This window comes from Palaemon carinicauda, chromosome 34 (genome assembly GCF_036898095.1).
Source record: "Palaemon carinicauda isolate YSFRI2023 chromosome 34, ASM3689809v2, whole genome shotgun sequence".
Classification (NCBI taxonomy): Eukaryota; Metazoa; Arthropoda; class Malacostraca; order Decapoda; family Palaemonidae; genus Palaemon; species Palaemon carinicauda.
The window spans coordinates 21,896,413-21,921,412 of NC_090758.1; the positions used below are offsets into that span (position 1 = coordinate 21,896,413).

At 34.8% G+C, this 25,000-nt stretch overlaps 1 pseudogene; it reads right to left on the reverse strand.

The window, feature by feature from the left end:
* The window catches only part of LOC137626588 (neuropeptide CCHamide-1 receptor-like), a 177,909-nt pseudogene that overhangs the window by 148,339 nt on the left and 4,570 nt on the right, over positions 1-25,000 (reverse strand).

Sequence of the window (25,000 nt, forward strand, 5' to 3'; positions counted from 1 at the left end):
CTTCTGTGCGAAATGTGGAAAGGCGGAGTCTAGCCAGCTTCCACCATGAAAGGACTGTCTCTACATGCACGTTCAGAGGGCTAACTATCAAGCAGCTATTTGGAGGCACTCACTTAATAGCAAGCCAGCAGTTCCAAATCCCAACGGTCATGGGTGGACCTCAGACGATGGGATTCTCACCATAGAATTGAAGAAAGGATCGCCGGCACCAGATGCTGTGTTGCAACTAATGTCTTGCCAGAGTGTTCGTGAATGTAAACTTCCAGGCTGTACATGCCTGACAAATGATCAAAAGTGTACTGATATGTGTAGGCTTCAAACATGCTCCAATCAGAACATCGAAGAAGCAGATGTTGAAGTTGACCTGGATGACTCGGACGATGATTATGATGATGATAAAAATGATTAAAACTGATATTTTTGTCGATATATGTACAAAAAAACCATAAAGTTAACAAGAACATGAAACTATATTGTTGTGCATATAGCTTGCTTATGGTATACAATGGGCATGTGTAAATAATGTCTGCTTGAACAATAACACTATTCCCTATCTGTTTCCTATAGTGATATTATGTATGCATTCTTTTATACCAAATAAAAGGGCACATGGTATAGTTTCTGGTTTTGACTTTGTCTTCCCTTCTATGTATACATAGAGTAGTCTGTTTCAGTGTATTATGCTAGTTAGTAAGGCAGATGTAAAAACGCAACTAGTAAAATTGCACAGCGAAGTTGGTATGCGGATCGGACCAAGTATTTCTAATTTGATTTTTAACTTTCAAGGAAACAGCAGTTACTGTTACAAATGTGTCTCTCACATTGACAAGTAAGTCCTTGAAATGTTGTCTGATCATGCCTTAAGCAGCCAAATGGGATGTGATGCATCTGAAGTGTATTGTTTAAATTTTGTGGGACAAGAACTTGCCCCACCCCTTAATTTTTCCTCTTGGGCTGTTTTACCTAAAAAAAACAACAAAACATGACACAGAACCAATATAATTAGGTATCTAGGGGACTAGTTTCTTTATAAATACACAAATACATGTAGCCAATACCTGATATCCAGTCAATAGAAATATATAAACTAGGTATTACCAGCTTAAGGGGAAAAATCCAAGTTTTTGAGTTAACAGGGTGATATTATTTAACGGTTCATAACCATACTTAAGCTACCACACAGAAATGGTTATCACATGAAAATATTAGCGGTAGGTATGTATCTTTCTAAAAATCAACACTAGGATTTGCCACCCTGGGTGGTACCAATTAGTGAAAAATCTGGTCCTGGCTCATGGACTATAACTATTCTAATCATTACATCAGCTCGGCCAGCTATCTCAATTTTTTTACAAATATTTAACAACAAGCCGAAACATGGTTATTAGGTGTGACTGGACATACGTATTATTCTTTGTTTAACTTTAGCCATAATCAACTGAGTACGAATTTCCAAAGAGGCACATTAAAAAATAACAACAATAATGCATACAAAAAAGATATTACCAAAGCAAAAAGAAAAATGCATGATAAAACCAAGATCATATATATGGTACATTGCTAGCAAATGATTATATGGTACCAAAAAACAAAATAACTTCTGACTTACATATGATTCGGTAACTTGATAAAGAATAATTGTTACCTTTGTCAGAAACAAAATACCCAATTTTTAGTGCACAAACACGAATTCCTGGTACGTACACGTACCACGGTTTCGTACATATATATATATATATATATATATATATATATATATATATATATATATATATATATATATATATATATATATATATATATATATATATATATATATATATATACATATATATATATATATTTATATATAGGGCTGATATATTTTATTAGATGCCCATAGATTCTGTTATATATTTTATTTTTTTTTTCTCTTTTCTTTTTTAACATTCCGGCTTACATATTTTTATTAGATGCCGAGAGAAAAAATGATTTATATCCTTTTTCATTTTATTTATTATTTTTTTTAAAATGTTGTTTTAAATGTATTTTTAACAAGGCAAATGTAAAAAATTTCTTTAATTACATATTACTAGCGTACTAATCAGCTTTTCATACAAACATCTTCCCGACAAATTACTCCCTTAGCGAATGAGGTGGCCACTCAAACGGCTTTGAACTGAACTCATTCCTTTTTAGCTGCTTGCTGTGCCATAGCCTACGCCAAACAAGGATGTTCACGGCGATAAATATCACCACCGTGAAACACAAACCAGCCAGTAGTATGGGGTGAAGAATTTCTCTATAAGTCGGTGACAGGTGGTCCTTTTCGGTAAGTTTCAACAACCGCTTTGCCACATGTCCGTTGTACGGGAGAGGAAGTGCTGGCATTGTAGAGGTCCACGTGAAGTTCGCGAAGTAGGCTCGTTCTCTGATGATTGTCCGTAGACCAGTCACCATGGAATTCGAGGAAGTCCCGACACAACCATCTGCTGCGACGAAGGTATGTGTGAAGGACGTGGATCCGTCAGGGCATGATACATTGAAGCCGTCCTTGTCGTATCGTATCCACGAGCCATTATTCAGTCTGCAATTGAACTCATTATTGTCAAAGGGATAAAGCTTATCCAGACAATTTTCACTTGTATGGGAGAGAGCACCGTCTAGCACTATACCTAACTCGCATGAATCCATTAAGTTTTTATGGAATTCAAATGAGTCAGCTGTACATATTTTCCTATCCATCGCGTCTGAACAGTGAGTTAATTGATTTAAGTCTTTAATGACCGTATATGTTTCCTTGTCTGGGGAAATCAATACGTGTCCTGTCAAACTGGATATTACTGTACTGGATTTGAGTGATTCGTCTTGAAAGTCGGAAATGGTGATATCCTGTAAGATTGCCAGGCATCAGAAGAATCAAAGGGAATTGTAATCCTAATCTTGTTATTATCTACGTTTACTGTAATTAGGCTGTAATAAAATTCTAACCTATGTTCGTCTAACAAAGGAACATAGCCTAGTTTATCCCTTCCGTTCTCCAGAATTAACTTTAAGTAACTTATAGGCAACAAATGGGGCGACAATACACCTTTAGTTGCTAACGTGATAGCTTCTACATAATCCTTTGATTTCTCAATGAAATGTGTAATTCTGTTATGTATGTGATCTATCTTTGAATCATAATACGTTAATGTTGCCAACAAATCCTGTACTTCCATAATTTGAACGATATTATCTGAATGTTCATTTAATAAATCCATAATTTTATTGATTGAAGCTAACTGATTCCTTAGTTCTGACATAATCAATTCATCTTTATGAGTCAAGAACTCAATTTTCTTATTTTGATCACTAATTTTAAGACGATTGGAAATTCCTAAACCTAGACTTGCAACAGACCCAAAGATGCTTAATGCAGCATAAACAAACGGATTCCGTCTTTCTTTATGTTCGTGTCCTACAGTCCACATCAAAAGGTCATAAGCCAAAGATCCCGTCTCGCCAGTCTTATTTTTCAAGACATCAGATAGCATCTCTGCAACTTTTAATGTTGATCCAATCAAACTCTTTGTAGTCACATGAAAATGTCCTCTATGCAACTCATCCAATGATGCAGAAAACCTTGAAATGGCGGTTCTTAAGCTAGTGACATCATTCTCTTGAAGAAAAATTGCTTGCATATGCACTTCGACAATTACGTTGGTTGACGTTATAAAAATGTCTTCTTGTCTTTCAACTATATTGCCATATTTAAAATATATATTTTTAGTCTTAGAGCTCATCCCATACGAGAAAAATGTCTGAGCGAACAATATCACTCCCAACAACAAAAAATTTATCTTGGAAACCTGTAACGAGAAAAAATATATGTAATTACTCCTGTATTAAAAAGAAAACTTTTAATCACATAAAACAGAATAAAATTTTCCCTCACTTCTTTTCCTCTCTTTTCTTTTTAATTTCATATGTGAGCCAATGGTACTATTCTCTCATCCGTGGGTTGGGATATGTTTTGAATTCTAAACCTATTGGCCGTTAATGTTTCCAAAATGTTAAATGGGCCTTCAAACTTAGGTGTTAGTTTACAGTTGAGCCCTTTTCTGATATTGATTTGAATATAGATGTTATCACCCACGGTATATGTTTTAGTTGGTTTCGCTATTTTATCATGATTTCTTTTCATTATGATTTGTGATTCTTCTAAATTCTTTCGAAGGATATCATATCGACTTATACTTGCATTTATACATTCTTTTAAAGGATTTGATAAATTAGTTGTAGGCGTTAATACATGGAAAGGTGTTCTAACTGGGGTACCATACAATGCTTCATGCGGTGACATTTTAATTGATATATGATATGAATCATTCAGAGTACTCAGTGCCGCCGGTATTGCAATATCCCAGTTGGGGTCTGATCCCCCTAGTGTTACCCTCAATATATCTAATATCTTCCTATTTGCTCTTTCCACTAGCCCATTCGACTCTGGGTGATATATCATGGTATTAATCTTCTTTATGTTGAGGAATTCACACAATGAGGTAAGAAAGGGATTATTAAATTCACCACCCGAGTCTGAGATTATCATGTGTGGAATTCCATGTTTACAAATGTAACACTCGTAAAACTTCCTAGCGCATTCAATCGCAGTTTTAGTTTTAAGCGCTATTAGTTCTGTATATCGAGTTAAAGCATCTATAATTACTAAGAGGTGCTTATTTCCTCTGTCTGACTCGTAAAATCCTGTTAACAAATCTAAATGTATTCTTTCAAAGGGTTGATTGGGCACAGGATAAGCTCCTAGGCTGACAGGTGTTTTCGTATGCCCTTTGTTTTCCTGACATGTGCGACAATTAGCTATGTGTCTTTTTATATCTGTAAGCATTGTATGCCAATAAAACAATGATTTGGCTTTCTGTGACATTAATGAGAACCCAGGGTGTCCATGTAATGGATTTGAATGCAACCAATTCAGGACAGTGGAAATAAGTGAGATTGGTACTACTACCTGGTCGTTAGTTACATGTGGTGTATTGCGGGTTTTCCTTGTCACAGTCCTACACAGAATATTATCTTTTATTATATAATTCTGCTGCTTATACTTTATATATTCCTTTTCTTTATGATTGCCTTTCAAAGCATTTATAATTGTTTCTATTTTCTGATCTTTTCTTTGCTCAGTCTGTAACAATTCAGCACTCCAGCCTAAATCTTCTTGTTCAGATATTGTTTTTACAATAGGCATGGATGTTGATATATCTATTAATTCAGCTAAAGGCTCCGTACAAGATGACACGGGGTTCCGTGATAATGCATCCGCAATGATATTTGCTTTCCCAGGTAAATACCCGATTCTTGCGCCAAAATCTTGAATGATCAAATGCCACCGAGTTCGTTTAGGACTGTGATTGAAGCCTTTAAAGAACTCTGTTAGTGGTTTATGGTCAGTACGAACCTTAACGGGATAACCGTAAATTATGAACTTAAAATGCACTAGCGAATTAACAATAGCTAGTCCTTCCTTGTCTATTACTGCATACTTACTTTCGGAAGTTCTCAATTTTCGAGAATAGAAAGCTATCGGGAAAAATTGTTTATCATATTGCTGAAGCAATACCCCTCCTACTCCTAAGTCTGATGCGTCTGTTGCAATGAAGAATTCCTTACCGAAGTCAGGAAATTTTAAGATAGGAGAACTACACAGTTCATCTTTCAAAGTATTAAACGCCTGTTGATGTTGCTCAGACCATATGAAATCTACGCCCTTCTTCGTAAGATCAGTTAAAGGAGCGGCTATTATTGAATAGTTGCGTATAAAACGCCTGTAATATCCACTACAACCCAGAAATTGCTGTCTCTTGACATTAGTAGGTATGGGAAAATTACGTATAGCCGACACCTTATCATGGACTACTTTAAGACCTTGGCTTGACACCATGAAACCCAATTATATTAATTCTATTTTGAAAAATTCACACTTACTAATCTTTACCCTTAAGTTATGTTGTCTTAATCTCTGTAGTACTAGTTCTAACTTACGTAGATGTTCTTCTAAGGTGTTGGAAAAGATTACAAGATCATCCATATAGGCATGCAATATATCCCCTAACAAGTCTCCAAACACTATGTTAATCATTCTTGTAAATGTTATAGGAGCACAACGTAAACCAAAAGGCATCCGTAAAAATTCATAATGTCCCCTGGCTGTGCTGAAGGCTGTGTATGGGATACTATCTTCTTCTAATGATATCTGGTGAAAGCCTTTAAGTAAGTCCAAACTGGTAAAATATTTATTCTGACCTAACAAAGACAAAATATCGTCAGTACATGGCACTGGGAATCGATCAGGGATCGTTTCCTCGTTTAGACGACGAAAGTCGACGCAGATACGCCATGTTCGATCTTTTTTCGGTACAACTATTAAAGGAAAATTATAAGGGCTGTTTGATTTCCTAATGACTCCTTCTTCTAACATTTTACCTACTTCATCATTTATTTCATTTTGGAATTTCATAGGAAGTCTGTACGAGGGTACATATATAATTTTCTGCTTGTCCTTTAACCTTATTTGATGCTCGATCACATCTGTTTTTCCTAAGGATCCATCCGTAGTGGAAAAGACATCTTGATATTTAGTTAAAAGTTCAAAAATTTTCTGCTGAATTTCTTCGTCTTGAATGTCCTTACTGATTTTATTTTTAATAGATCGCAAAAGGGATTCATCCGCAACTGATTGAGAGTGATTGATTTCAGCAACGGTAAGAATACGATGTTTATAAACTTCTACATCCAAGATATGTTGATTTTTGTGAATTACTAAAGTGTTATTTAAATGATTACAGACTTCAATATTACATTGCTGATGTGAGCCTACTGTATAAATAGCTTGTGTGACAGACAATCCGTTAGTTTTCAAAGTATCGGAAAGGATTAATATTTCAGATCCCGGTAGTTTTTTCTTTATTTGCACTATTAAATTCGAAGGTATGTTTGGTTCGATAGATTGCGTGCAAGATGATATTACGGGTGAACGAGAATTCTGCTGGGTCGCGTATATCATTTCTTTATTAGTGAGACAAGTTATTGGTTCTTCAACGTACGTTACGGTTACATTTGTCGTCTCCTTTTTATCCAAAACTGACTTTAAGGTATTAGAAGACTTATAGAATTTCCCTTTGATATACACGCCGTGCTTGGCAGGAGCTAAGATAATGTTTTGATTTCCCATAGATGGGTATCCTATAATTACAGCTGGATACATATTAATGTTTTTTACAACAACAAATGTATCGGCAAACGTGCGATTACCGACTCTGAACTGAATATGAGTTATGCCTATGACGTTTAATTCATTATTTCCTATACCTGAAAGTCTAATTTCTGATTTTTCAATCGGGAAGTTCGGAAACAACAAATGATGTGTCTTCAAATCCATAATATTACGTGGACTACCAGAGTCAAAAAATAACGTAAAGGATTTGTGTTCTAAATTTACAGCATATAAGGTTGGCCGTAACTCATTTTGGCTTATTATTGTATGAATTCGTTGCAAATCTACGGGAGCATGCACTGTTTTACTTAATTCGGCCGTGTGTTTCATAGGAAAATCTATTGTCTCACAATTATCTGATAAAACATTAAATTGATTATTCAATACTATTGATGTTGACATGAATGACCTTGACCAACATCACTCTCTTCCCCTCTAGAGTTAACTATGTGGTATTTGCATTGCTCTGCACATTCTGAAAATTAGACTGACCTTGCGAGGTCTGGTTTGACGGCCCAGGCTCAGCGATATTTGAAGAAGTGTTTGTTTGTTTCGGACTCTGAACCGCATTGACATTTGGTTGTTTCTTCTTATTGTTAAAATGAGGATTTTTCTTTTTATTTCCATATGGAACTGACTGTGGAATTGACTGTGTATTCCTGGGATATTGTTGTGTCTTACGCGAGTAACATTGACTATAAGAATGCGTTGCAGTGTTGTGAATTGAGCAAAATTTCGTTCTACAGTCTGCGCTTATGTGACCTTGACGTTTGCAGTTGTAACACGTCACTCCCGCTACTGGACTGTTAATTACATTCACTGTTTGTGGTTTTGTTTCATTCTTTGCAAAAACTTGAGTTAACACGAGATCGAGATCTGGACACTTGGACATGGGTTTCTTTATCTGTTTATAGACATCCAATTCCGTACTTGCAGGCGTTAACTTCTTATCAAAACACCGCACTAAAGCTTCAGGCAACATAAGTGTCATGCAAGTCAAATACATTAATCGCAAAAAATCTTTCACGGAGATGTTATCGTTAGTAACCCAAGTGGAATTACCTAAAATGTCCTGATATTCGTTAAGCCTATCAGCTATGAGAGCTGCTCTCTCAATAACATTAAGCCGATTCATAATGGCTTGATTAAGTGTATTTCGTAACGTTAACACTACATCCAAGGCTTCCTCACCCCCATAGATCGCGCGTAACCTAACTTTGAAATCATCCCAAGTAACTGTTTCTTGAAATGAAACACCTCTTAAATACGCACTCGCATCCCCCTTAGAAAAGTCTATAAAACTTTTAGCTTCTTGTAATTGTACAAAAGGATCTACGATTTGTTTGGCATTTAAATGGGCATCAACGGATGAAATCCATGACTCCACATTTTGTGGCAAGAACCCGTTGACCCGACCTTGAAAAGGAAGGATTGCTGACCTGGCATTTACAAGCGTCACAATTGGAGGAGGATTAGTCTGGCCTACACCACTAGGTCCAGGGGTAGGGTTGACAGGAGGAGCCATGTCTGCTGTATTTTTTTTTTCTATCTCTTTGACCCCTTGCAATTCTATCAAAATATCTATATGAGTACAGACGCCCACTGCGTAAACGCATATGTATAATAAAATTCCCCCAACAATGTTACTAATCCCCAAACATTTCCCCGAGAATTTCTGAAAGAAAAAGGAATTAGCACAAAGAAAGAAAAATTCTAAATGAGAATTCGGAATTTCCTACAACAAAGTTTAGCAATTCACTCACCCCAGTAATAACCAACTAACGACTTGTGATAACTACACTTCACTGCCCAAACTGGAATGAATACAAAATATCTGTACTTAGCTTATATATGAAGTCGACACGTCCTCTCTCTCTCTCTCTCTCTCTCTCTCTCTTGATGTTTTGTTAGCGATGTCTCGTTCTAGTTTCTTGTTGATGTAGTTCTTCCTGGATATGTCTTGCAATTGTTGAACGCCAGTCCTTGGGTTTCCTAGGATGTTAATTGAAGATTCAGTTTGTATTCTAACATATGTCGATGTTAGCTTTTCCGTTGGACTTAGTCAAAATTGTAGATTCTTGTAGATAATGTTGAGTTCTTGAAGATCTTTCTCAGGTTTTACAGCTTTTATTTGGAAGTCTTGAAGATCTTTCTCTGGTTTTACAGCTTTTATGTTGAAGTCTTGAAGATATATCTCTGGTTTTACAGCTATTATTTTGAAGTCTTGAAGATTTTTCTCTAATTCTTAGAGTTTAACCGCTGTCATAGAGTTTAATCGCTGTCTTAGAGTTTAATCGCTGCCACCATTTATTGGCGTGCTACTGTTATAAGCACACATTGAGTATGAGTTGTTTTCAGATGTATGTAAATGGTAACTGAATACATCTTAATAGTTTTTAAGTCTTTATTCTATAAAAACAACAGAGTTAAACATCTCCATCACTGGAGGAAGCTGGGTTGGTCCAGATGACCAATTCTGGTGAAGTTTAGATATGAACTGACTAAATTATCGATATCACAGATATCGTATGCTTAGTTTACTTTAGACACGTCACAAACTCGGAAGACACCTGCATCCGGTGACGTCACAAACTTTCACACGCTAAGACAATGTGTTGACGTTTAAGAAGAATGTCAATTTGCCGAGGTTTGCATAGGTTTGCATTGTATGTCCTGTTTACGATTTGAATGACTACAGCAAATCCCAGGGTTAGTTCCTCCAACCAACATGACATATTACGTCATTTGTTTTAAACATGTAATATTAACTATTCTAATCATTACATATATAATCCTTTGAGTAATTCCGTGAAAAATCATGGATATTTAAAGATTTGAATATTTTAAATGAAAAAAATAAAAACAAATTATATATACATATATATATATATATATATATATATATATATATATATATATATATATATATATATGAAACATCGTTGAAGTATTTATGGTTCATAGAAAATGTTTTTTAAGGAACACGGATATATCCAGTTGGTTGGAAAATCTAATTTGTCAACTTAAAACTATGATATTATATATTCATACAAAGGAAATTAGTTTTGTTTTATCCTCTTACATTAATTAATAGTTTTTCCAGTATATATATATATATATATATATATATATATATATATATATATATATATATATATATATATATAATATATATATATATATATATATATATATATATATATATATATATATATATATATATAGATACTACCACTAGAGAGGTATTGGATCCTTTGACTGGCCAGACAGTAATGCATTGGATCCCTCTCTCTGGTCACGGCTTATTTTTTCTTTGCCTACATTTACACAAAGGAAATTAGTTTTGTTTTATACTCTTACATTAATTAATAGTTTTTCCAGTATATATATATATATATATATATATATATATATATATATATATATATATTTATATATATATATATGCATATATATATATATATATATATATATATATATATATATATATATATATATATATATAGATACTACCACTAGAGAGGTATTGGATCCTTTGACTGGCCAGACAGTAATGCATTGGATCCCTCTCTCTTGTCACGGCTTATTTTTTCTTTGCCTACACTTACACAGAATAGTTTGGCCTATTCTTTACATATTCTCGTCTTTCCTCATACACCTGACAACAATGAGATACATAACACTTCTTCACCCAAGGGGTCATATACTGTACTGCAATTTGTTCAGTGTACTTTCCTCTTGGTAAGGGTAGAAGAGACTCTTTAGCTGTGGTAAGCAGCTCTTCTAGGAGAAGGACACTCCAATATTAAACCACTGTTCTCTAGTCTTGGGTAGTGCCATAGCCTCTGTACCATGGTCTTCCACTGTCTTGGGTTGGAGTTCTCTTGCTTGAGGGTACACTCAGGCACACTATTCTATCTTATTTTTTTTTTCTTCCTCTTGTTTTTTTGAAATGGTGTGTTGGGCAGGCTTAATAGAAGGGCCATGGATGCCTGGTGGTTTATCAAGAGGTTGTCTTTTCCTTTTTCTGATTCTTTTTCTTCTCAAAACCATCCTTACTGTCCTCCCTTCAGTTGAAGTGGCTATCCTGGAGGGTATTTAGCCTTGCATGGTGTATCGGCTCCTCCATGTTGACCAGTTTTTCCGACTTTTTACTATAGTCTATGGGTATCATTAATCACTTTGTTTATAATTCTGTACATATTGTTTTTGTTATAATTCTTGTTAATCTAGTTTTTAAGTATGATGTCTCTTTTTTATTTCTATTAATTCTTATGCTGTCTGGAGACATTGAGCGAAATCCGGGACCAGTACGTCCTAGATTTCGTTAATGTCGTCTTCTGTATTGCAATATTCGTGGTCTTCATGCAAATATCCAAGACCTTTCAGTTGCGTCCAGACAGTATGATATTCTTTTGTGCTCAGAAACTTTGGTTTCTAATATGAGGCACTCATCTGAGCTCCTTATAAATGGTTTTAAGAAGCCAATAATGTTGGAACGTGATGCCATCCCTAGGGCCAGGGGAATGGCGGTGTATATTAGGACAGAGTCCCCTGCTTCTCATAAGTCCTGCTATCAATGTGGATGTCATGAGATTCAGGTAATAAAAGTTTGTGGCAGGCATAACAACTTTTATTTATGTTCGATCTACCGGAATCCAGACATGGATGATTCTATCTTCGATTGTCTTCTTACCATTATGGCTAAGATACAAGAAGATGATAGAAAGGCTTCTTTTGTCTTTGTTGGTGATTTTAATGCTCACCATAGGGAGTGGTTAGGTTCTATCTCTCCTACCAATCGCCATGGCTTAAGAGCTTTAGACTTTGCCTCTGAATCAGGCTGTGAGCAAATCATAAATAAAGCTACTCACAGGTCTGGTAATTGCTTGGACCTTGTATATACTGACTCCCCTGGCGTTATAACTGGTAAGGTTGGTTCTCCAGTCGGGACATCTGATCATGCCTTGATTTCATTATTAGTGAAGACTGAGCAGCCTGTCCCTGATATATCATATTCTTTTAAAATTTATATGAAATCCCAAGCAGACTGGAATGGGATTTTACATGATCTTTTGTGCTTGAATTGGTCACAATTAAATAATAGTGTAGATCCTGTTGTCCCTTTGAATGAGAATCTAGTCAACATAATTGATAGGCGTATCCCTTCTCGTGTGCTAAGGTACCGAGTGAAGGACAAACCGTGGTTCAATGATGATTGTACACGTGCTTTTTTGGAGAAGCAGGAGGCCTATCAACTTTGGAAGGGTAACAGATCAGATTTGACCTGGAACAACTATACTCAGCTTCGAGCTTTTGCTCAGAGAGTTTATGCCTCAACTGAAAAGGAGTACAATGTAACCATAAAAGAAACACTTTCTGGTACAATTCAGGAACATAAATGGTGGTCTACCCTTAAATCTGCACTCTTTGGTGTAGATGCAACAGTTCCTCCTTTACTTAAACCAGATGGCTCAGTCACTCACTGTCCAAAGGAAAAGGCAACCCTTTTGGCTGATGTTTTTGACAGTAAACAGAGTAATGAAAAACTTGAACTTCCTCATTCCTATTTTCCTGAGGCTAAACTAACTAGTTTAGCTTTTCGATCTCGTGAGATTAAAGCTCTGTTGATGGACCTTGATGCTTATGGAGGTGTAGACCCAAATGGTATTTTTCCTTTGTTTTTTATAAAGACAGCAGATTTCTTAGCTCCAAAGTTATCTGTTATTTTGCGCAAGTTAGCAAGAAGAGGAGCTTTTAGCACTAGTTGGAGAATTGGTAATGTTACTCCTCTATGTAAATGTGTTTGTGGTAGCTCAAGTCCCACTGATTACCGCCCAATTTCCATAACTCCCATATTATCTAAAGTTTTTGAACGTCTTCTGGCAAAACGTCTTAATAGGTTTGTTGAAGGTAATCATCTACTCCCTAGTTTGCAATTTGGTTTTCGTAAAGGCCTTGGAGCATGTGATGCCCTTCTTACAATCTCCAATGCTGTACAGAAATCCCTTGATTGTGGTCGGGAAGTTCGTATGATTGGCCTTGATTTTAGTGCTGCCTTTGACCGTGTTAATCACGAGGCCCTTGTTTTCAAACTGAAACAGTTGGGAGTGGGTGGGTCGTTTCTTAGCATTATTACTGATTTTTTAAGTAATAGATCTCAAAGAGTTGTTGTTGATGGGCACCATAGTGATTATAGGAATGTGATATCCGGTGTTCCACAGGGTAGTGTTCTTGGCCCATTACTTTTCATACTATATACACATGACATGTGGTTTGGCCTAGAAAACAAGCTTGTTGCATATGCAGATGATGCTACTCTCTTTGCATCAATTCCATCCCCTGAATGTAGATCTAAGGTTGGTGAATCCCTTAATAGAGATTTAGCTAGAATTAGTGCATGGTGCAAATTATGGGGTATGAAGTTGAATCCTAACAAAACTCAAAGTATGATTGTAAGTAGGTCAAGGACGGTGGTTCCTCAACATCCGGATCTCAGTATTGATAAGGTTTCTTTAAATATGTATGACTCTTTCAAAATTTTAGGTGTGATTCTCGACAGTAAATTTACTTTTGAGAAACATATAAGGTCTGTGTCTTCTTCAATTTCACAAAAAATAGGCTTATTGAGAAAGTCTTTCAAGATTTTCGGTGATCAATCACTTCTGAAGAAGTGTTTTAATTCTTTCATTCTACCTTGTTTTGAGTATTGTTCTCCTGTGTGGTCTTCAGCTGCTGATTTTCATCTTAATTTGTTGGACAGAAACTTACGGTCTATTAAATTTCTTATTCCTGATCTAGATATTAATCTCTGGTACCGTCGTTCAATTAGTTAATTATGCATGTTGCATAAGATTTTTCATAACGCTGACTATCCTTTACATACAGATCTCCCGGGACAATTCTATCCTGTTCGTAATCCTAGGCAGGCAGTTAATTCTAATAGCCAGGCCTTCTCCATCACGAGGCTCGATACTACGCAGTTCTCTAGAAGTTTTATTCCAGCTGTTACCAAGTTGTGGAATGATCTTCCTAATCGGGTGGTTGAATCAGTAGAACTTCAAAAGTTCAAAGTTGGAGCATATATATTAATGTTGACAAGGCAGACATGAGTCTTTCTATTGTTTTTATATGACATATTTGTTTTTGACGTTGTTAATAGTTTAAAAAGGACATATCTGTTTTGACGCTGCTACTGTTTTTAGAATGATATATTGTTTATTTATTCTCTTCATTTATTTATTTCCTTATTTCCATTCCTCACTGGGCTATTTTCCCTATTGGAGCCCTTGGGCTTATAGCACCTTGCATTCTGAACTAGGGTTGTAGCTTGGTTAGTAATAATATATATATATATATATATATATATATATATATATATATATATATATATATATATATATATATATATATATATATGTAAGTATACATATGAATATAACTATATGTATAAATATATATATGTATATATATATATATATATATATATATATATATATATATATATATATATATATATAGGTATACATATGAATATAACTATATGTATAAATATATATATATATATATATATATATATATATATATATATATATATGTATATAAATATATGTATATATATATATATATATATATATATATATATATATATATATATATATATATATATATGTATGTATGTATGTATGTATGTATGTATATATATATATATATATATATATATATATATATATATATATATATATATATATATATATATATATAGTTGGACCTAATTAAGGTAATATCAAATATTTAGACATTATATATTTAGTAGATATAAAGACATTAATATGTACATATTACATTTATGTATATTAAACATTTTAGAAAGAACATTAAATGCATCAATTTATCAAATAGTATTTATATCTACAACGTTATTTTGAAAGAGAATACAATAGTTAACTATAACCTTCATATTGGTAACTACAAACCTAACCTTCAGACCACTCTGTATGTGTATCTTTTAATGTATCAAAATTATATTAAAATACCTAAAGTCATTTAATACGTAAAGTTCAATTTATCTATATATTATTGGTTAATAAGTAGAAAATTCAAATAGACTATAGAATTCACAATTTGGACACTTGATGAAATACTAATTAGTTACATGTCTTCATTTTCCGGTGTCCTTAGAGTACTTCGGGAGGACCCTGTGTACAGGATATTAATGAATTCTTAGACATTTTTAGACACTTTTTCAGGATTTGGAATAAAATATATTAAGAATAGAAGATATTAGGATATTAAAGGAATCATAGACATTCATTGACATAGAATACGTTAGGATATTAGGGAAATCATGAACATTTTATCTGGAATAGAAATAAAATATATTTCAAAAAGAATATATTATGATGTCAAAAAATTCCCAAATAATCCTAGACACTTTTTCAAACATGTGTATAGAATGTATTCTGATATCCAGTGATTACAAGAAATTTATAGATTTTTTTTTTCGGGAATAGGAATAGTGTATACTAGGATATCAACGAATAGTTAGACACTTTTATAAATAGGGATATAATACATTAATTTTCTCTTGATTTTTAGAACATAGTGAAGGTGGAAGACTTTCAGTATAATAATATGAGAAGAAGATAAAAAAAGAGTATCATTCTATGAAAAAATTAAAATTAATCATTTGTGGTAACATCACTGACTGATGATCGCCATACGAAAGGTCGAGGCCCACTCAAATTCCTTAGCTCCTTTTTAGTGGTTGTAACCTCTCCATCCTTGTGATGTAAGGATTAGGGTGGTTTTCAGGAGATTATATGTCTATCTGTGTAGTTATCAACAACAATTGCCTATCCGTCCTCTATCCTATTTCGGATGGAGAGGTGTTTTGGGCGCTTATCATATGCATATATGATCAGTTTCAAAGGCATTGTCTTGCTTAATATGGCAATGTCCCTTGCCTCTCCAATTCATTACCGGCCTTTAACCCTTCAATCCTTTAAAGTAGAAATAAGGGTTCTCATCTTGAAAGACTTTCTTGTTATATTTCAAAGATGTCTAAGGTTAAAACCACTTAATTATAATATAAAAGAAGAGTAAATAGTCAGCTTCAATGTTAACAAGGTATGGCAAGTTCTGTCTATTGGCAGAGGCATCCATTAGCTCAAAAGATGTTGGAAGTTTAAATATATATATATATATATATATATATATATATATATATATATATATATATATATATATATATATATATATATATATATACATATATATATATTATTACATATACGTTTGAGTCTGTGTATAATCTTCGTGTTTTGTTATCACGTGTTTTAAAGAATATTTCTATTTCTATTATTTTTCCAATTTTACTGCTATTATTATTATTATTATTATTATTATTATTATTATTATTATTATTATTATTATTATTATTATTATTATTATTATTATTATTATTATTATTATTATTGAAGATAGAAATCTTTTCACACCCCACACACCTAAATACAGATATTATCTCGTAAATGATAAACGATGAAATCTCATGAAATGCTTATGGTGATTGAGATTTGACAGAAATGTTCATCATTAATGTTTTATCAGAATTATGTGAATATGTAAGAAAAGGGTGATAGAGAAGAGAAATGGGATAGGTTGAGATTTTATATCCATTTCCATAATAGAATTAGACGAGGATTAATTTGGTTTTTGTATCTAAATATTGATATTATTATTATTATTTTTATTATTACTGTTATCATTATTTTCGCCGTTCTAGGATCACACTCTTCTGCATGAGTTCTGAAACTACTTTAGCCTCTAATTTTTTCTAGATTCCTAATCAGGGATCTTGGGATCGTTCCTAGTGCTCCTATGATTATGGGTACAATTTCCACTGGCATATCCCAAATCGTTCTTATTTTTATTTTCAGGTCTTAATAATTATCCATTTTCCCCTCTCTTTCTCTTCAACTCTGGAGTACTGCAACATCAGTAAGTGATACTTTTATCTTGATTTTGTCAATCAACGTCATGTCTGGTCTATTTGCACGTATCACCCAATCTTTTTTGATGCCATAGTCCCGGAGGATCTTAGCCTGATCGTTTTCTAGCACTGTTTCTGGATTGTGCTGTACCACTCATTACTGCAAGGTAGCTGATGTTTCTTGCAGTGGCTCCAGTGGAGGGATTTGCTACTGAATCTCGCCTCTTTTTGTACTGGTTCTATGCAAGTGCCGGACATTCACTTGATATATGGTTTATGGTTTAATTTTTTGTATTGCATTTCCTACATGTGGGAGAGACGTTTTTTCCGTCAATCGTTCTTTGAACACATCTGGTTCTCAGGGCCTGATCTTGCGTAGCTATTATCCTTCCTTCAGTTTCCTTCTCGAGCTCTCCACTCATTAGCAATTGCCACGTGTTATCGCTGCCTAGTTCTTTAGTCTAACCCATGAATTGTCCGTGGATTGGTTTGTTGTGCCAGTCCTCTGTTCCTTTTGTGATTCCCCTGTCTCTGTATATTTCTAGGTCTTCGTCTATTTTTATCATTCCTTTTTCCCATGAGCAACCCGTCTTTACTGGTTTTCAGATATTGCCCCAGTGGTCTATTCTCGATGCTGATGCTCTCCTCTATACTTAGTAGTCCTCTCCCTCCTTTCTTTCGTGTTATGCATAGTCTAACCGTATAGTGCTTTGTGTATTGCCACATGTTTCCTTGATTTTTGGTCTATGCTGGTGAGTTCCGTCTTCGTCCTTTTGACTATTCCTGCGCTGTATCTGATTACTGGTACTGCCCATGTGTCTATGGCTTTCATCATATTTCCCGCGTTGAGTTTTGACTCGTGTATAGCCTTGATCTTGTCCTTCATCTCTTGGTGTTTTATATTTTCTCAGGTGGTCCATCTCGGTTAATTTCATCAACCGATTAGCCAATCGTGCGTTGTATGGGAGAGGTAAGGATGGGATTGTAGTGGTCCAAGTGAAATTCGCGAAGTAGGTCAGTTCCCTGATGATAGTGTTAATTCCTTTGACCCTGTAATTCGGGGACGTACCGATGCAACCGTCAGCTGCTACGAAGACCTGGGAATGGGATGTGGATCCGTCCGGGCATGATACATTGAATCCGGCCTTGTCGTATCGTATCCACGAGCTGTTGTTCAGTCTGCAATTTAACTTATTATCGTCAAAAGGATAAATTTTTTTCAGAAAATTTTCATATGTTTGGGAGAGAGCTCAGTTTAGCACTATACCCAACTCGCATGAATCCATTGATATTTTATGGAATTCAAAGGAGTCAGCTGTACATACTTTCTTATTCATTGCTTCTGAACAGTGAGTTAATTTATCTAGGTCTTTAATGACCGTATATGTTTCCTTATCAGGGGAAATCAATACGTTTCCTGTCAAACTGGATATTACTGGACTTGAGTTATTTGTCATGAAAGTTGGGAATGGTGATATCTTGTATGATTGCCAGGCATCGGAAGAATCAAAGGGAACTGTAATCATGATCCTGTAATTTTCAACACTTACTGTAATTAGGCTATAATGAAATTCTAACCTATGGGCGTCTAACAAAGGAACCTATTTTCTCCCATCCGTTCTCCAAAATTAACGTTAAGTCTTTTATTGGCAACAGATGTGGTGATAAAACAGCTTTATTTGCAAACTTAATAGCTTCCACATAGTCTTTTGATTTTTCAATTAAATGTGAAATTTTATTATGGATATGATCTATTTTTGAATTATAATACGTTAACATTGCCAGCAAGTTTTGTACTTCCATAATCTGACTGATATTACTAGAATGTTCATTCACCAAACCCATTATTTGATTAATTGATGTTAATTGATTCCTTAGTTCTGATTACTCTAGTTCGTTTTCATGTTCTAAAAACTCCATTTTCTTATTTTGATTACGGATTTTAAGACAATTTGAAATCCCTAAGCCTAAACTTGCAACAGATCCAGAGATGTTTAGTGCAGCAAAAGTAAATGGGTTACGTCTTTCAAGATTAGTTTGTCTCACTGTCCACATCAGAAGGTCATGAGCCAAAGATTCCGCCTCGTAAGTCTTGTTTTACAAGTCTTGGGATAGCATTTCTGCTACACTTAGTGTCGGTGCAAGCGAACTCTGTATTAAAAGGAAAATGTCGTTTATACATCTCATTTAATGAAGCAGCAAACCTTGAAATGCTCTTTGAGCTAGTGACATCATTCTCTGGGAGAAAAATAGCTTGCATATTTACTTCTATATTTATATTGCTTGCAGTAAAAAAACGTCTTCTGTTCTCTCTACTATAGTGCCATATTAAAAATCTATACTTTTAGTTTTATGGCTCTTCCCACACGAGAAAAATGTCTGAGCAAATAATATCGCTCCTAACTATAAAAGCTTTATTTTGGAAACCCATAATGAGAAAAATATATGTAATTACTGCTGTATTAGGAAGAAAAAAATGTTAACATACAAATATCATACAAGTTTCATAGATACAAAAATTTCCCTCTCTTCCTTCTCTCTTATTTTAATTTCTTATGTGAGCCAATGGTACAATTCTCTCAACAGTGGGTTGGGATACGTTTTGAACTCTAAATCTATTGGCTGTTAATGTTTCAAAAATGTTAAATGGGCCTTCAAACTTAGGTGTCAGTTTGTAATTGAGTCCTTTACGTACATTTACCTGTATATATACATTATCACCCACGGTATATATTTTAGTTGACTTCGCTATTTTATCATGATTCCTTTTCATTATAATTTGTGATTCTTCTAAATTCTTTTGAAGGATATCATAACGACTTTTGCTTGCATTTATAACTTCCTTTAAAGGATTTGATAAATTAGTTGTAGGCGTTAATACATGGAAAGGCGTTCTAACTGGGGTAACATACAATGCCTCATGCGGCGACATTTTAATAGATACATGATATGAGTGATTCAGAATACTTAGTAACACAGGTATTGTAATATCCCAGTTGGGGTTTGATCCCCCTAGTGTTACTCTTAATATGTTTAAAACCTTCTTATTCTCTCTTTCCACTAGCCCATTCGACTCTGGGTGATAGATCATGGTATTGATTTTCTTTATGCTAAGGAATTCACACAATGAGTTAAGAAAATGATTATTAAATTCTCCACCCGAGTCTGAGATTATCATATGTGGAATTCCATTTTTACAAATGTAACACTCGTAAAACTTCCGAGCGCATTCATTTGCGGTTTTAGTTTTAAGCGCTATCAGTTCTGTATATTGAGTCAAAGCATCTATAATTACTAAGAGGTGCTTATTTCCTCTGTCTGACTCGTAAAATCCTGTTAATAAATTTAGATGTAATCATTCAAAGGGTTGATTGGGCACGGGATAAGCCCTTAGGCTGACAGGTGTTTTCGTGTGCCCTTTGTTTTCCTGACAAGTGCGACGATTAGCTATGTGCTTTTTTATATCTGTAAGCATCGTATGCCAATAAAACAATGATTTGGCTTTCTGTGACATTATGGAGAACCCCGGGTGGCCATGTAATGGTTTTGCATGCAACCAATTTAGGCCAGTGTGTATAATTGAGATTGGTACCACTATCTAGTCATTAGTCACCTGTGGTGTATTGCGGGTTTTCCTTGTCACGGATCTACACAGAATATTATCCTTGATTATATAATTCTGCTGCGTATACTTTATATATTCCTTTTCCTTAGGATTTCCTTTCAAAGCATTTATGATTTTTTCTAATTTCTGATATTTTCTTTTCTCAGTCTGTATTAATTCAGCACTCCAGCCCAGATCTTCCTATTCAGCTACAGTTTTAACAATAGGCATATATGTTGATATATCTATTAATTCAGCTAATGGCTCCGTACAAGATGACACGGGGTTGTGTGATAATGCATCAGGAATGATATTTGCTTTCCCAGGTAAATACCCGATCCTAGCACCAAAGTCTTGAATGATCAAATGCCACCGAGTTCATTTGGGGCATTGACTAAAGCCTTTAAAGAAGTCGGTTAGGGGCTTATGATCAGTAAGAACCTTAACGGGATAACCGTATATTATGAACTTAAAATGCACTAGTGAATCAACAATAGCAAGCCCTTCCTTTTATATTACTGCTTATTTATTTTCGGAAGGTCTCAGTTTACGTGAATAAATAGCTATCGGGAAAAACTGTTTGTTATATTGCTGAAGCAATACCCCACCTACTCCTAGGTCTGAGGCATCTGTTGCAATGAAGAATTCCTTACCGAAGTCAGGAAATTTTAAGATAGGAGAACTACACAGTTCATCTTTCAAGGTATTAAACGCCTGTTGATGCTGCTCAGACCATATGAAATGTATGCCCTTCCTCGTAAGATCAGTTAGGGGAGCGGCTTTTATTGAAAAATTGCGTATAAAACGCCTGTAATATCCACTAAACCCCAGAAATTGCTGTATTCCCTTGACATTAGTAGGTATCGGAAAGTTACAGATAGCCGACACCTTATCGTGGACTACTTTAAGACCTTGGATAGACACCATAAAGTCCAAACTGGTAAAATATTTGTTCTGACCTAGCAAAGATAAAATACCGTCATTACATGGCACAGGGAATCGATCAGGAATCGTTTTCTCATTTAAGTGACGGAAGTCTACGCAGATACGCCATGTTCGATCTTTTTTCGGTACAATTATTAATGGAAAATTATAAGGGCTGTTCGATTTCCTAATGACTCTTTCTTCTAGCATTTTACCTACGTCATCATTTATCTCATTCTGGAATTTCATAAGGAATCTGTAAGAGGGTACATAGATAATTTTCTGCTTGTCTTTTAACCTTATATGATGTTCTATTACATCTGTTTTACCTGAGGATCCATCCGTAGTGGAGAAAACATTATGATATTCAGTTAAAAGTCCAAAAAATTTATGCTGAATTTCCTTTTCTAGAATGACTATTAGATGTTAACGTAATTTTTCAGTTTCTAGTCAACCTTGTGATTTTGCTAACAATTGATATTAAGGCATTTAGTATATAAGTATTTATCTTTAAGTGAGTTTGTATTGTATATATTATGGAAGTTAAGTTTTACTGTGGTGATTTTGCGCCTCCTCCCCGCTCGTTAAAGTTTCCAAATTACCCTTTCAACACTAGATTATTTTTTTTTTTACATTTTGGGCACGTGACTGGAGACCTCGGTGAAGGAGGTTATAAGAGACAGTGCTTGTGTTCGGGCTTTCTACAGAGGCTATACCCTTTTGACCTGCAGCTGCCGCATTTGGAATATTTTATCCACGCCTTTGGAAGTATTACGAGTGCTGTCCTTTGCAGGTACGCTTCTGGCCACCTGCGGTGTTGCGTCCTGCTTGTATAGCAGGTGATTTGTGCCACCTACGACCTTATTTTGCTGCCACCTCAGTGGAAGATTTTTTCTGAGGTGTTGGGAGCATTCGCTTCACAGGACGTCTTGAATTTTACTGCAGCTGTGGGGGCCTTGATGCCCGTCAGGAGGCTGTGAGGAGATAATTTTTGTTGTTGTTGTTGTTACTCGATATAATTTTTATGTAGATATATACTATAATGAACTGTTGGAACAGTCTTAATTTGTTGCCACTTTCAGTTGGTTTTGTTATAATTCAAAATTCGTGTGATGTTAACAGCCCCGTGGCTTTTATGTTATTGTTTAGATATTATGTTTAGATTATAAATATAGGTAGGAGATTAAGTGTTTTCTCCCTGTTACTCATCGCCTTCCTTCACCACCTCTTTAGTTATAGGTATTGTTTGTTATATTCATTTTGATCTGGCCAGTTATGTTATGTATGTTTGACGTATTTGTATTCATGTGTTTCTCTCTTTTATATCTGTTTAGGGTTTAGTTTTCAGCTGTTAGTAATCCCAATGGATTATTTAAGGACTAGTGTTTGTCCTTGGCAGTCACAAGGTTGACTTTAATTATTTTTTTTTTTTAGATAAATATTGTTGAGTTTTCCTGAGTGTTTTCGTCTCCATTGACCATCTTTTGCTAGATACTATGTAACAATACTGAGTGTGCATCCTTTAGTGCAGACAAACCTTCACCCCGGCCCAACTAGGGTCGTAATAATGACTTTACTGATTTTATTTTTAATAGATTGCAAAAGTGATTCATCTGCAACTGATTGAGCTTGATTGATTTCAGCGACGGTAAGAATACGATGTTTATAAACTTCTACATCCAAGATATGTTGGTTTTTGTGAATTACTAAAGTGGTATTTAAATGATTACAGACTTCAATATTACATTGTAGTTGTGAGCCGACTCTATAAATAGCTTGTGTGACGGACAATCCGTTAGTTTTCGAAGTGTAGGAAAGGATTAATACTTTAGATCCCGGCCAAGATTTCTTTACCCGCACGATTATATTCAAAGTTACGTTCGGCTCTATAGATTGCGTGCAAGATGATATTATGGGTGAACGAGAATTCTGTTTGGTCGCGTATATTATTTCTTTATTCATGAGACAAGTGATTGGTTCTTCAACATACGTTACTGTTTTATTTGTCGTCTCCCTTTTATCTAAAACTGATTTTAAGGTATTAGAAGACTTATAGATTTTCCTTTGATATACACGCTGTGTTTGGCAGGGGCTAAGATAATGTTTTTATGGCCCATAGACGGGCATCCTATAATTACAGCTGGATACATATCAATATTTTGTACAACGAAAAAGGTATCGGCAAACGTGCGCTTACCGACCTTGTACTGAACATGAGTTACTCCTATTACATTTAATTCATTATTTCCTATACCTGAGAGCCTTACTCTGGACTTCTCTATAGGGAAGTTCGAAAATAACAAGTGATGAGTCCTCAAATCCATGATATCACGTGGACTACCCGAGTCAAAAAATAATGTAAAGGATCGGTGTTCTAAATTTACAGCATATAATGTTGGTCGTAACTCATTTTGGCTTATTACTGCGTGAATTTGTTGCAAATCTACTGGAACCTGCGCTGAATTATTTGATTCAGCCGTGTGTTTCATAGAAAAATCTATGGACTCACAATGATCCGGTAAATTATTAAATGGATTATTTGATACTACTGATGTTGATACAAATGACCCAACATCACTCTCTTCCCGATTGGAGTTAATTATGTGGTATTTGCTTTAATTTGCATATTCTGAAAATTCGTTTGACCTTGCGAATTCTGGGTAGACGGCCCAGGAACAGAGTTATTTGAAGCACCATTTGTTTGTTTTTTATTTGGAACTATATTGCTGTTTGGCTGTTTCTTCTTATTGAACTGAGGATTCTACTTTTTATTTCTATAGGGAATTGACTCTGGAATTGACTGTGTTTCTAAGATTCTGTTGTTGATTACGCAAGTAGCATCGACTATATGAATGAGTTGAACTATTATGGATTGAACAATATTGCGTTCTGCTGTCTGCGATCAAGTGACCTTGACGTTTTCAACTATAACACGTCATCCCTGCAACTTGATTATTACTAACTACGTTTACTTGTGGCTTAGTTTTATTTTTTGCAAAAAAATTGAGTAAACAAGGGATCAAGATCAGTACACTTAGACATGTGTTTCTTTATTTGTTTACATACATCTAATTCTGTACTTTCGGGGTTTAACTTTTTATCAAAACACCGCACTAAAGCCTCTGGCAACATAATTAGCATGCAAGTTAAATACATTAATCGAAAAAAATCTTTCACGGCGATGTTATCTCCTGTAACCCATGTGGAATTACCTAAAATATCCTGA